General features: G+C 41.1%; 1 protein-coding gene across 1 annotated transcript in view; it reads left to right on the top strand.

Moving 5' to 3' along the window:
- Positions 1 to 14855, top strand: part of LOC127567543 (potassium/sodium hyperpolarization-activated cyclic nucleotide-gated channel 1-like) — a 194453-nt gene that overhangs the window by 156450 nt on the left and 23148 nt on the right. The gene's annotated exons all lie outside the window — the stretch shown is intronic.

Raw genomic sequence — 14855 nt, 5'->3', positions numbered from 1 at the left:
CCACTGATGCTCCTGGTTTGTGCTGATTTTGGAAGATAAATTAAGATGATCTTGTATTTATAAAAACCTAAATGCACTGCTTTTTTTTTATATAAAATGGGTGTCCCAGCTTTTACAGTACATTATGGTCTGTGGTAAGAAAAGGCTATTCAGCTAAGCAAATGCACACTTTCTGACTATCCTGCTGAATGCTACCAGCAGGTTTGATTGTAACTCCTGGCATTCAACCATTGAACTGAATTAAGTTCCAACAGCCACGCAAAAATCAGGGACTCCTGACAGATTCAGAATGCTGAATCTATCAGTTTGGACTGCCTCTGGACTTCACAAGGACTTCATTGATATTGGAGAGCAATATTTAGAAGGCAAAGGGAAAGGAGCATAAATTATAGTGAAAAGAATTGCTTTATATTAGTTTTTTAATGACACATTTTATGAATTTTTAATAAATTATTTTATTTTCTGTGCAGGTTTTTAACCATTAACTTCAACGTGATTAAATTATTATGAATGTCAAATACAATCACAAATTATTTTAATTGGCAGAAGATTTTCAATAAAGCATAAGAAATAAAAGCAGGAGTAGACTATTTATCCCCTTATGCTTGCTCTGCATTCAATAAGATCACTGCCACTTTCCTTTTTTTAAGCTCAGCACCACTTTACTGTATTAACTGTGTCACCCTTGATTCCATTAATATATAAAAAATCTGTCAGTCCTTGTGTTGAATATACTCAGAAACTGAACCTCCACAGCCCTTGGTAAAGACTTTGAGATTTGTTGCCCCCAGGTGAATGGCTGACCCCTTACTTTGAAACTGTTACACTTTCGCCTGAGGGGACATTGTCGCTGCATATACCCTTTCAAATACCAAAAAAATTTTGAATGTTTCAGTGAGATAATTTCTTATTTTTCCAAAGTCAAGAGAGCATATGCCCAGTCTCCTTAATCTCTCCTTATATGAAAGCCTATCCCTGTCTGGAAGCCTCTCCCCATCCCATCCCAGCAAACAATATTCTGAACTTTCATTGCCCTCCCTCTTTGCAAGTATTTCCTTTTTTAGGTAGGGAGACTAAACCTGATCATAATATTTCAGCTGCGGTCTCACCATGGCCCTATATAATTGCAGTAAGACATATTTATTCATGTTGCTCAAATCCTCTTCCAATTCTGGCCAACTTACTGTTAGCCTTTTTAAATTTTTTGCTGTATCAGTATGCCAACTTACAGTGATTTGTGTACCCAAGTCTCACTGAACACCAACACCTATCACTATTTCAAAAATACTCTGCCTTTCTATATTTTTCTCACAAAATAGATAACCTCACATTTTTCCACAGTATATTCCATCTACTATATCTTTGCCCATTTAGTTTATTTGTGCAAATCTCCTTGAAGCCTTTCTGCTGCCTCCTCGCAGCCCAAATTCCCCCTCAGTTTTGTATCATCAGCAAACTTAAATATATTACAGTTGGTCCTCTCATCCGAATCATTGATATAGATTGTGAAAAGCTATGGTCTCAGCTCCACTCCCTGTAGTTCTCCAGCAATCACAGTCTCCCGACCCAAAAATGACTGTTTATTCTACTCTCAGTTTTGTCTGTTTACCAATCCTCAGTTTACACGAATATGCTACTGCAATCCCATGTGTTGTAATCTCTTCTGAGGCACCTGATCAAATGCTTTTTAAATATCCAAATGCACAACATCCACTGGTTCTCCCTTATCCATTCTGTTAGTTGCAGCCTCAAAAAAAGTCCAACAAATATGTTAAACATGTTTTCCCTTTCATAATTTCAGGTAGATTTGCCCAATTCTATTATTATTTTCTAAGAAATTTGGCATGTCTCCTTTGACCCTTACCAAATTTTATCAATATTCCATGTAAAGCATCCTATCTGGATGCATCACGGCTTGGTATGGCAACTGCTCTGTCTGTGACCACAAGAAACTGCAGAGAGTTGTGGGCGCAGCTCAGCACATCACAGAAACTAGGCTCCCCTCCATGGACTCTGTCTATACTTCTCACTGCCTCAGTAAAGCAGCCAGCAGAATCAAAGACCCCACCATACGGACATTCTCTCTTCTCCCCTCTCCCATCGGGCAGAAGATACAAAAGCCTGAAAGCATGTACCACCAGGCTCAAGGACAACTTCTACCCCGCTGTTATAAGACTAGTGAATTGTTCCTTACTACAATAAGATGGACTCTTGACCTCACAATCTACCTTGTTATGACCTTGCACCTTATTGCCTACCTACACCGCACTTTCTCTGTAGCTGTGACACTTTATTCTGCATTTTGCATTGTTTTACCTTGTACTACCTCAATGCACTGTGTAATGAATTGATCTGTATGAATGGTATGCAAGACAAGTTTTTCACTGTACCTCGGTACAAGTGACAATAATAAACCAATTCCAATTCCAGTTCCAAATTCAACCAGTTTCCCTGCTACTGATGTCAGGCTAACCAGTCTGTAGTTTCCCATTTTGCTCTCCTTTTTTTCTTAAATAGTGGAGTTACATTTGCTACCTTGCAATCTGTGGGAAGTAATCTAAAATATATGAGATTTTGGAAAATGACAACAAATGCATCCATTATCTCTATTTACCACATCTTCCAAAATCTTGGGATACAAGTCAACAGGACCCAGGGATCTATCTGCTTTCTGTCCCATTCATTTCCCCAATACTATTTTGTTACTAATGTAGCGGTTGCTACCGCGGAATAAAACAAGACTCTACTCGGAGGATTGCCAAACAGAACTGGTTTATTTTCCCGCCTTGAGCGGGCCCTTTAAGGGAGAATGTCCCCGCCCAAAACAACCGGCAATGACGTAAGTCCTACGTCATCAGGACTTTCCCGCGCGCGGGTTCTCCCCGTCGCTCGGAAAGACGAGGCCCGCCGCCATCTTGGGCCTCGTTGCTCCGACGCCGCGCGACCCGACTGCCGAGCCGGTTCGCCCGACTAGACGGTGAGTAGCCACACTAATGGCATTTTCTTTCAATTCCACGTTCATGTTAGACCCGTTCCCCATTATTTCTGGGAGTTTTTTGTATTTTCTGTTAATTTTCACCTTTCTTTAATCCAAAACTATCTTTAACTTCTCTTATTAGCCATGGCCTGATCACTTGGCCTGTTGGTTCTTGCACCTTAAAGGGATCAATTCTTGCTGTAAGCCATGCATTAATTCTTCAAATGTTAGCAGTTGCTTTTTACAGTGGAGACACAAGAGACAGTCTGGAAGGTGATAGGACTTCAAGCTGTACACAGTGACCACCTAATAACAGAGAGCGAGACTGGCCATATGATCCAGCCCACACTGTCAGTTTTATTACAAAGAACATTCCATTTATTTAAACCATTAGGGGAAATATCTATACTTTTCCTTAACTGTGGATAGTTCGTCAGATTTACAACTCCATTCTGTACACATTTTCATGGATAATATTCCTGTGCACTACTTTGTCATGTTTGAGGATACTCAGACAGGGAGCCTATCAATACATCATTTCTTCTTTAGTGGGAGGTGATTGCCAACATCTACAAAAGTCTTCCAATCTCCATTCTCTGTGGAAATTTGTTAGTTGTGTGCTTGTGCATTCTAATTCTTCACCAGGAACCTAAGTTATAAAGATTGTTTTCATCCATACCACATAAGCAGTTTGAAGACATCGAACACTGTCTAAATTTTCTGGGTCTGCACCAATGTCAAAGGTGCCTCATTCTTCACTAGCACATGTTGGATAGTTGCAGTTGAAATAACTTGCTGTCATTGCTGAACTAGAGAGGTGAAGGCTTGTCTTAGATTAATGTTATTTTCTGCAAGGACATAAAAATATGTAGCTGTGAAACTATGTAGGTTAGAATCCTAAATCTAAAATCAGTAACTTCAGGATCGAAAAAACTTTGAAATTAAAAGAGGCAATTCTATTGATTGGAAACCTAAAATCAACGGCACCATTTACAGGAAATTTGATTGACATTAAGCTCTGTTGTGTTCATATTTCCAAATTAAAGTGTTTTTATTTCAAATAAAATGGAAAAAGGACATGTCTAATTTTAAAATAGAAACGGGATCAACATTGATTGAGACAAACGATAAGAAGGAAACAATCACAAAATAGTTAGAAGTATTCTGTCAAGAAATCTGTGAAATGAATGAAAAAATGAAATAATCATCAGAAATTCCAACAGTTCCCAAATAAATTGACAGGAAGGAGTAGGGAAAGAACTGAAATATTGAAAGTATGCTTTTGGTTTCTTTCTTAGCCAGTACATATGAAGGCTAATGAGAGAGGAATCTTTACTGGATCTGGTAGTGGGAAATGGACCAGAAAAGAGTAGAAAGCATAAGTTAATATCGTGCCAATAAAAATCATAACAAATTAATATTAAACATAATAACTGAGGGAGTAGAAGACTGCAAGAGATTGTGAGAGATTGGGGAGCAAGCCCTAACTTCAAGGTGATGAGAATGAAACTGGGGAAGATGGAGTGAAACGTGTCAGTGAGCATATTTACAATAGTGATCAATGGAATGCAGGAGAAATACATTCTACGAAAATCAGTAAGAAACTAGATAATAGCAGTGCTCCACTGATGAATAAAGAGAAAGGAAAAACTGCCGAGGAAGGAAAAGACATGCACCAAGTGCTTAGGTTCATTACATATAATTTGAACAATGCAGACAACACGTTCTGAGCCAGAAAACACTCAGCCCCAATGCAATTGCTGCATGGAGTGTATTAGTTAATATACAAAGTTCTCCATGAAGTGTTGCATGAGAACCGGAACCGAGTTGGGTATTCCTAGAACAACATGGTTTTAATCCCACAGCACAGACCTGGGAGACTGAAAGCTAAGTAAAATATTTAATTAAGTCCTTGGGACCCTCTTCCCACTGGCCACACTGACCCCCAATCTGCATTAGCCCAGCTTTCTAAGGTATCACCAGTCCCCTGAATTCCCTCTTCAATGTACAATCAGTTCCTTGATCCACCCCCTCAGCAAATGCTGTGATCTGCTCACCTCCCCACAATAAACCCTGCTGCCTCTAATATTAAAAGCCACCTTGATTCTCCCTCCCCACAGCAAATGCTATCTTCTTCTCTGCTGTTTATCCCCCACCCCTCCTCACCTCAAGGGCCAATCGGAGAAGAGTCCCAGAGATGATGATGTCCAACAGAGTCATTAATCCAAGGCTGCCCCAAGGCTAATTCAACCGCCCACCCTATCCTCATCCCACCCTATACAGATAGGTTAAGTGAGTGGGCAAGGGTCTGGCAGGTGGAGTACAATGTTGGTAAACATCCACTTTGGAAGGAAAAATAGAAGATCAGATTGTTATTTAAAAGGTGAAAGATTGCAGCATGTTGTTGTGCAGAGGGATTTGGTAGTGCTTGTGCATGAATCGCAAAAGGTTGGTTTGCAGGTGCAACAGGTTATCAAGAAAGCAAATAGAATGTTGGATTGAGTTTAGGAGCTGGGAGATTATGCTGCAACTGTACAGGGTACTGGTGAGGCCGCACCTGGAGTACTGCGTGCAGTTCTGGTCTCCTTACTTGAGGAAAGATATACTGGCTTTGGAGGCGGTACAGAGGAAGTTCACCAGGTTGATTCCAGAGACGAGGGGGTTAGCCTATGAGTCGTCTGGGACTATACTCGCTGGAATTCAGAAGAATGAGAGGGGATCTGATAGAAACATATAAAATTATGAAAGGGATAGATAGGATAGAGGCAGAAAGGTTGTTTTCACTGGTAGGTGAGACTAGAACTAGGGGACATAGCCTCAAGGTTCGGGGGAGTAGATTTAGGACAGAGATGAGGACAAACTGCTTTTCCCAGAGAGTAGTGAATCTGTGGAATTCTCTGCCCAGGGAAGCAGTAGAGGCTACTTCATTAAATATATTTAAGACACAGTTAGATAGATTTTTGCATAGCAGGGGACTTAAGGGTTATGGGGAAAAGGCAGGTAGGTGGATCTAAGTCCATGGCCAGATCAGCCATGATCTTATTGAATGGTGGAGCAGGCTCGACAGGCCAGATGGTCTACTCCTGCTCCTATTTCTTATGTTCTTATGTTCTATCACTCGGCCACAGGACCATTTGTCTGCTAGCCAGCCAAGCGAGGACACCTAGGAACTTGTGGTAATTCACAACTAAATTTTGACATTTTTGGCCAATGATCAAAACAGTCATTCCAAAATTTGCATGGCCTCTTAGTCACCCTTTCAAGTGCACTGGAATTCCTAGGTGTCCACATTTTGTCACAGTCTAGAAATGGAAAGTCTGCTTATTAATTTAAAATGAAATTGATGGTATGTTTCTTCCAATTTTACAAATTCTGTGCAACAAAAATGTAAAATATCAGTGTAAAACAGACAAAAACTTCTTAAGCTGACACTTTAATTCTGACAGCAGTTCCAGCATGTGTCTTTCAACAGACACGAAGCACTCCACTGCTTTGGGAAATGACATTCAGCAATGTTCTTTCTGGGCACCTGGAGCTTAGAACGCACTGCTCAGCAGAATTAACACGATGCCTCAGGTGCTATGTTGAAACTCAATTCAGTGGCGTAATCCTTTTATAAACTGAGCAGAGAGGGCTGTGGAGAACAAAAATGTAAGCTAGAATTTTTACTTTTACTTTGGACTTGTAGTCATTCAGTGTTTGATAGCTGGCACATTGGCATAATGACAAGGCATTCCTGACATCTATTTATTCATTTCTATGATGCAGACTTTGCTGGTGAGGCTAACATTCATTGTCCACCCATAATTGTTCCCCAAACTAAGTGTTAGGTCATTTACGAATTTATAACATTGATGGGTCTGCAGTCAGAATCGAGCCAGACAGGGTAGAGTATACTTATTTGAAAATAAACAAAAAACTGTGTTTCCAGTATTTCCAGTATTTTCTGTTTTTATTTCAGAGTCTGTGTATTTGTCCCTAAAGGGCATTAGCAAACCAGATGGATTTCTAAGACAATCTGGTAGTTTCACAAGCACTGACACTAGCTATTTATTTAATTACCTAAATTCCCTCTCTGCCTTGGAGGGATTCAGACTCACATTCAAATGCAAGGACATCTTTCCACAGTTTCTTTTGATTTCACCCTTCATCTGCTTCTTGTTGTTGCTGGGATATGTATCCACACTTCTTGTACGTATGTTATCATGCAACTAATTTACCCACATCATGGGCTCTGCCATAAGAAAGTTGTAGTTAAGATGGTCTTAAATTCTGTAGATCCATAGACAGGCTAACATACTTTGCAGAGTATTAAGCAGAAAGTTAAGGGACTGTTTCTTCATAAGTTAAAATTTTGTGAAGCAAGATTGCAGGCTGCCAATTGGCCCATCGAGCCCGTGCCAGCTCTCTGAAGTACAATCTAGCCAGTCCCATTTTCCAGTCTTTCCTCATGGTCCTATTTTGAAAACCCTGATTGATTCTGTTGCCGACTCCCTTACAGAAGTGAGTTCCAGATCATTAGCACATTTTCCATCTTATAAATCTGCACTCTCTGGTCCTCAAAACATAAGTTAATGGAATAAGTTTCTTGTAATTAAATGTGCAGTGTCTGAATTTCTATCAATGGTGGGATCCAAAGCCACATTCCAGAAGAGATTGGAGCCTATACACAGTGCTGTAAACCACTTGGCCATGTTATCACACCTTTACATAATGGAAGCTGCAGCAAAAGTTTGCTAATGAAAATCATGCCAAGGAAACATGAATAAACCTTCCAGGAGGCATCAAACCTAATAGAAATGCTCCCACTGATCAACTTGGCTGAGATCTGTTAAGCCAGAATAAACTAAGGGGCATTCCTTCATTACGTACTGGCAGTGCATTTACTTACTGACCCACTGGTGGGGCTCTGCCATGTTGGCTTATTATTTCATCAGATCTGTATTGATTTGTTTTGTTTCTCTTTCATTTAAAAGGAAGGGACACAGACTTTAACTAAATTTTCATTGATTTGAAATAATTTTTAAAAATACTTTATTCTGAGAATGTCTTGCTTGTGTAATGTTATATCTCACACAAAAGAAAATCATTCACCTCTAAATACAGAGGGACAGTGGATGATAGGAAAGATAGAACATTCAGCCTCTCAATTAAACCATGGCTTTCTTGGTTCTATCAACCTGCCTTGACTATGTGACCTTGCACATCCAAAATCTACAACTTCAGTTTTGGCATTTTAAATTGACCCAATCTCAGCAGTTTCACCACCTCGGCAGTTTCACATCAGCTTTGAACAGACTATCTTAGATTTTAGGTTTTTCCAGACTCACCCCTTCAACTCCTTTCGTCTGTTAATCATCTCAATTATATCATCCCAAACTTCTAGATATGATGGAGAACAACCATCTACGTAACCTGTCCTTGTCACTTACTCTAACTAGCCCCACCTCACTCCTGAGAATCCCTTCTGCAAGGTCAGTATATCCCCCCTGATATGTCGTGCTTAGAACAGAAGATAAAACTCAATCAGAATCAGATTTATTTTCACTTATTTATATGATGTGAAATTTGTTGTTTTGCAGCAGCAGTATAGTGCAAAGACATAAAATTACTATAAGTCACAAAAATAAACAAAATAAATAGTGCAAAAAGAAGGAATAACAAGGTAGTGTTCATGGGTTCATGGACCATTCAGGAATCTGATGGCAGAGAGAAGAAGCTGTTCCTTAATCGTTGAGTATGAGTCTTCAGGCTCCTGTACCTTCTCCCCAATGGTAGTAACGAGAAGAGGGCATGTCCAGGATGGTGAGGGTCCTTAGTGATGGATGCTGCCTTCTTGAAGATGTCCTAGATTGTGGGGAAAGCTTTATGTGACTGTGTTTTCACCACCTACTGAGCTGAATCATGCTGATACAGTACCTCTGCCCAGTATTGCTGCCTGAGGAGCCTCATGCCTGTATTTATCAGCACTGGATGCATTGGGGCTACCCATTGATCTTCCCCATCCAGGAGTCTTGCAGTGTGTCCTAGTAGCGGTAAGCATAATAAAAGATTTGTAGGTGTGCAGTTTACTCAGGGTATACCTTTCTCAAATTTGCTTGAAAATAACATTCCACATATATTTTCACAACCTTTTTGATCATTTTGCATTCTTCCCCAATTATCACACCTACTCTGAGGAAATTGTTTGTGTTAGATTGCAATTCCGTGAGTACTGGCAGCTGTTCAGTACCTCACCAACGTAACCACTATTTTTGTGTGAGTCATCCCACAGGAACCAATGCTGGGCCCTCAGCCATTTACAGTTTATTAATGATAGGTGAAAAGACAGATTATAACATAACTAAGTATGCTAATGACATAAAGTCAGGTCAAAAAGGAAGCTGAAAGGAGGATGCAAGGGTTAGAGGCAGAAAAACTGAGCAAGAAAGGAACTGGTGGGTAGAGCATTTTGTGGGAGAATGTCAGGTGAAGAACACAGAACAGAAACAGGCCCTTCAGCCCACCATGCCTGTGTCAGCCATGATGCCAATCTAGACTAATCCCATCTGCCGGCACAATGTCCACATCCCTCTCTTCCCTGCCTGATTGTATGTCTGTCTAAATTCCTCTTAAAGGTCGCTATCATATGCGTCTCAACCACCTCCCCTGGCAGTGCATTCCAGGCTCTGACCACTCTCTGTGTAAAAGAAGCTTGCCTCACAAATCTCCTTTAAAATTTCCCCCTCACACTTTAAACCTATGCCCTCTAGTATTTCCACTCTGGGAAAAAGACTCTATCTCCTCTATTTATGCCTCTCATAATTTTACATACTTCTATCAAGTCACTCCACAGCTTCCAACTTTCCAGAGAAAACAATCCAAGTTTGTCTAACCTCTCCTTATAATTAATATAGTCCAATCCAGGCAACATCCTGGTGAACCTCTTCCGCATGCTCACCAAAGCCTCCACACCTTCCTATAATGTAGTGACCAGAACTGCACACAATACTCCAAATGTGGGCAAACCAAAGTTTTATACAGCTGCAACATGACTTCCCAACTTTTACACTCAGTGCCCTGACTGATGAAGGCAAGCATGCCGTGTGCCTTCTTTACCACCCTATCCACTTTTGTTGCCACTTTCAGGGAGCTGTGACCCACCCCAAGATCCCTCTGTACATCAATGCTCCCAAGTGTCCTACCATTTATTGTATAATTTCATCTTGCATTTGACCTCCCAAAATACATCACCTCACACTTCCCGATAAAACGCCATCTGCCATTTCTCCACCCAAATTTCCAAATGATTATATCCTGCTGTGTCTGTTGACAACCTTCCTCACTATCCACGACTCCACTGATTATCATTTGCAAACTCACTAATCAGACAACCCACATTTTCATTAATATATGTTACAAACAACAAAGGTCCCAGCATTGTTCCTGTGGAACACTACTGGTCACATAGTCAGAAAAACACCCCTCCACCTCTATCTTATCTCCTCTCCCATCTCCCATCAGGCAGAAGATGCAGGAGCCTGAGGGCACGTACCACCAAGTTCAAGGACAGCTTCTACCTCACAGTGATAAGACTATTGAACGGTTCCCTTATATGATGAGATGGGCTCTTGAACTCACAATCTACCTTGTTTGACCTTGCACCTTATTGTTTACCTGCAATACACTTACTGTAGCTGTGACACTTTACTCTGTATTCTGTTATTGTTTTTACCCTGTACTACCTCAAAGCACTCTGTCCTACCTCAATGCACTGTAATGAATTGATCTGTATGAACAGTATGCAAGACAAGTTTTTCACTGTACCTCGGTATAATTGACAATAATAAACCAATATCAATACTTCTCTGACCAAGCCAATTTTGAATCCAATTTCCAACTCACCATGGATCCCTTGCAACTTAATCTTCTGGACCAGCCAGCCACAAGGATCCTTGTCAAATGCTTTGCTAACATCCATGTAGACAACATGTATTGGTATTGGTTTATTATTCTCACTTGTACTGAGGTACAGTGAAAAACTTGTCTTGCATACCAATTGTACAGGTCAATTCATTACACAGTGCAGTTACATTGAGGTAGTACAGAGTGCATTGAGGTAGTACAGGTAAAAACAATAACAGTACAGAGTAAAGTGTCACAACTACAGAGAAAGTGCAGTGCAGGTAGACAATAAGGCAAAGGTTCTTCCCTCATTAATCACCTTTGTCACTTCCTCAAAAAAATCAGTCATGTTTGTGAGATAGGTCTTCCCTCATACAAAGAAATGTTAATTACCACCCTCACGAACTGGCCCTCACCCACACCTTCCTTTCTCTGATTCCCCACCTCCTCTTTATTCCATGGACTACTGTCCTCTCCTATCAGATTCCACCTTGTTCAACCCTTTGCCTCTTCCAACTATCACCTCCCAGCTTCTCACATCATTCCCCCTTCCCACCTACCTACCTTCATCCCTCACCTGGATTCACCTATCACCTATCGTGCTCCTTCCCCTCCACCCCCACCCCTTTCATTCTGACTTCTGCCCTCTTTCTTTCCAGTCCTGATGAAGGGCCTCGACCCAACATGTGGACTGTTCATTTCCCTCCGTAGATGCTGCCTAACCCATTGAGTTCCTTCAGCATTTTGTGTGCATTGCTCCAGATTTCCAGCATCTGCAGTCTCTTTTGTGCCTCTGTCTTATTTCTAAAAAGTCCATGCTTCTCCAGATGTGTGCAAATCCTATCCCTAAGAATCTTCTCCAATAATTTCTTAACCATTGATGTAAGGCTCACTGATCTTCGCTGTTGCCCTTCTTAAAAAAGGAACTGTTCTCCAGACTTCTGCAACCTTGCCTATGGTTAAAGAGGATATAAAGATCGATGTCAAGGCCCCAGCAATCTCCTCCATTGTTTCCCTTAGTACCCTGGGATAAATTCTATCAAGCCCTGAGGACTTTTCTACTTTAATGTTTTCAAGTCACCCAATATCTCCTCCTCCTTAATATTGACATGTCCTAGAATACCAAAATACCCTTCCCTCATCTCACCATCGTCCATGTCCTTCTTCTTGGTGAATGCTGATGAGAAGTAATCATGAAGGATCTCACCCACTTCCTCTGGCCCCATGCATAAATTCCCTTTTTGTCCTTAGAACATAGAATAGAACATAGAATATTAAAGCACAGTACAGGCCCTTTGGCCCACGATGTTCCTTGAGTGGACCTACCCTACCCTAGCTACCCTCTGCTAACATACACATAAAATGTCTTGGGATTCTCCTTAATCCTACTTGTGAAAGATATTTCATGGACCCTTTTAGCCCTCCTAACTTCTAGTTTAATTCTTTCCTACTTCCTTTATATTCCTCAAGGGCCTTGTATGAATTTCGTTGCCTCAACCTTATATATGCTTCTTTTTTCTTTTTGACTATTCTGACAATATCTCTTGTTACCTTAGGTTTCTGAATCTTGCCATCCTTATCTTTCAACCTCACAGGAATGTTCTGGTCCTGAACTCCAATCAATTAGCCTTTAAAAGACTCCTACATGTCAGATGTGAATTTACTCCCAAACAGTCACTCCCAATCTTTCTTCTCCAGCTCCTGCCTGTTACTGTTACAATTAGTCTTCACTGAATTTAGCCTTTCACCCAAGGACCAGTTTTATCCTTATCCATAGTATTGGTATTGGTTTATTATTGTCACTTGTACTGAGGTACAGTGAAAAAACTTGACTTGCATACCATTCGTTACAATCAATTCATTACACAGTGCATTGAGGTAGTACAGAGTGCATTGAGGTAGTACAGGGTAAAAACAATAACAGAATACAGAGTAGTGTCACAGCTTTGCAAAGTGCATCGCAGGTAGACAATAAGGTCAAACAAGGTAGATTGTGAGGTCAAGAGTCCATCTCATTGTATAAGGGAACTGTTCAATAGTCTTATCACCGTGGGATAGAAGCTGTCCTGGTGGTATGTGCTCTCAGGCTCCTGTATCTTCTACCTGAAGGAAGAGGAAAGAAGAGAGAATGACCTGGGTGGTGGGGTCTTTGATTATGCCGGCTGCTTCACCAAGGCAGTAAGAGGTATAGAGAGTCCATGGAGGGGAGGCTGGTTTCCATGATGGGCCTTAATATCATTATTGGTATTGGTTTATTATTGTCACTTGTATAGAGGTTCAGTGAAAAGCTTGTCTTACAAACTGATCGTACAGGTCAATTCATTACACAGTGCAGTTACATTGATTTAGTACAGAGTGCATTGATGTAGTACAGGTAAAAAAGAACAATAACAGTACAGAGTAAAGTGTCACAGCTACAGAGAAAGTGCAGTGCAAGAAGGTGCAAGGTCACAACAAGGTAGATCATGAGGTCATAGTCCATCTCACTGTATAGGGGAACCGTTCAATAGTCTTATCACAGTGGGATAGAAGTTGTCCTTAAGTCTGGTGGTATGTGCCCTCATGCTCCTGTATCTTCTACCCGATGGAAGAGGAGAGAAGAGAGAATGTCCCGGGTGGGTGGGGTCTTTGATACCATACCATACCATATAATACCATCTGCGCCATAATATCATAACTAAGAAACCAATAAACCTTGTTGCAAAGAGGAATATTGGTGAGCTGTTTTGTGAGATGCAGAAAGTCATTGTTGTTTTCTTCTCAGGGATCAAGGATGAGTGGCTTCCAAACTAATTCTCTGGGTTCTGAGGTGGCTGATGAAGCGAAGGTGAAACCTGCAGAGTCTGCTAATGGTGTAACTACTGAGGCAGCAGGCAGGTGGTTAATTTAGGAGGAGGTCACTCCTCCACCATTTACAATAGGCTTCCCTGTGATCCCAGTGAAGAAACTTGAGATTCTCTATTCCATCCCAAATGCTTTTCCTCCATTTTGAGCAGTCATAGACCAGGGATTCCCAGGGCCTCAGTGCTGGAAATGTTGACGTGGCAGAGGATGTTAAGATTAGTTCACTTATCACATCAGTGGATCTAAAGAAGTTTGTAGAAGCAGCATTGGTGGTAGATCTCTTGTGCTTTAAGTTGCCTGCTGTAGTTGGTTCATGTTCCAGAAGTGTACAGGAGGGCAGGAATCACTGCTATCCAGTCAATCACAAGCTTTATGATTGGTTTGAGACCTTGACCTTCAAACTCTCTCTTCATCAGCAAGGCAAAGATTGTTCTGGCACAGTAAATGCTGGAGGGCATTTTATCATCAATGTCTGCCTTTGTTAAGGAGCAGGTCCCTAGTTATAGGACATTGTCTGTGTTTTCCAGGGTTTCATCTTGAATCTTTATTGCTGAAGGTGGTGATGTGCAGTGGGGGCAGGCTGGTAGAGGATCTTTGATTTGCAATTGTTATGTGCAAGGCTTATGCTCTTGAATATCTCAGGATTGAGTCAGTGCTGGCTTGGAGCTCAGCCTCTAAACATACACATACACAATCATTGTAGCTGATGTTGGAGTAACCTGGGATCAGGAGTGAAGGGGATGCAGATTGAACAAGTAAGCATGCAGGCAAAGCAAACGATTAAAAAAGCAAATGGTACATTGACATTTATTGCACAGATGTTGTGACACAAAGTAATGAAGCCTTGCTGAAGTTGCACAGGCCTTTGGAAAGAGCCTACCTTGAGTACTGTCTGGTCTCCATACCTGAAGAAAGATGTACTTACCACAGGGTAAGTGTACTGTGGATTCACTAGATTGATTCCTGGGATGAGGAATGTTGCCCTATGATGCAAGACCAAATATGATTGGCTTATACTCGGTGAGTTTATCTCATTGAGGTATACCAGATGCTGAGAAGGATTGACAGAGTGGATTTTGAGAGGCTTTTTCCTCAGGCTGAGAATCAATTATTGATTGGGGGGGGGGGGGGGGTCAGAGTTTCATGATAT

The sequence above is a fragment of the Pristis pectinata genome, chromosome 2 (assembly GCF_009764475.1).
Source record: "Pristis pectinata isolate sPriPec2 chromosome 2, sPriPec2.1.pri, whole genome shotgun sequence".
Taxonomy (NCBI): domain Eukaryota; kingdom Metazoa; phylum Chordata; class Chondrichthyes; order Rhinopristiformes; family Pristidae; genus Pristis; species Pristis pectinata.
The sequence above is the reverse complement of the archived record's forward strand: the minus strand, read 5'-3'. Positions and strand labels throughout refer to the sequence as shown.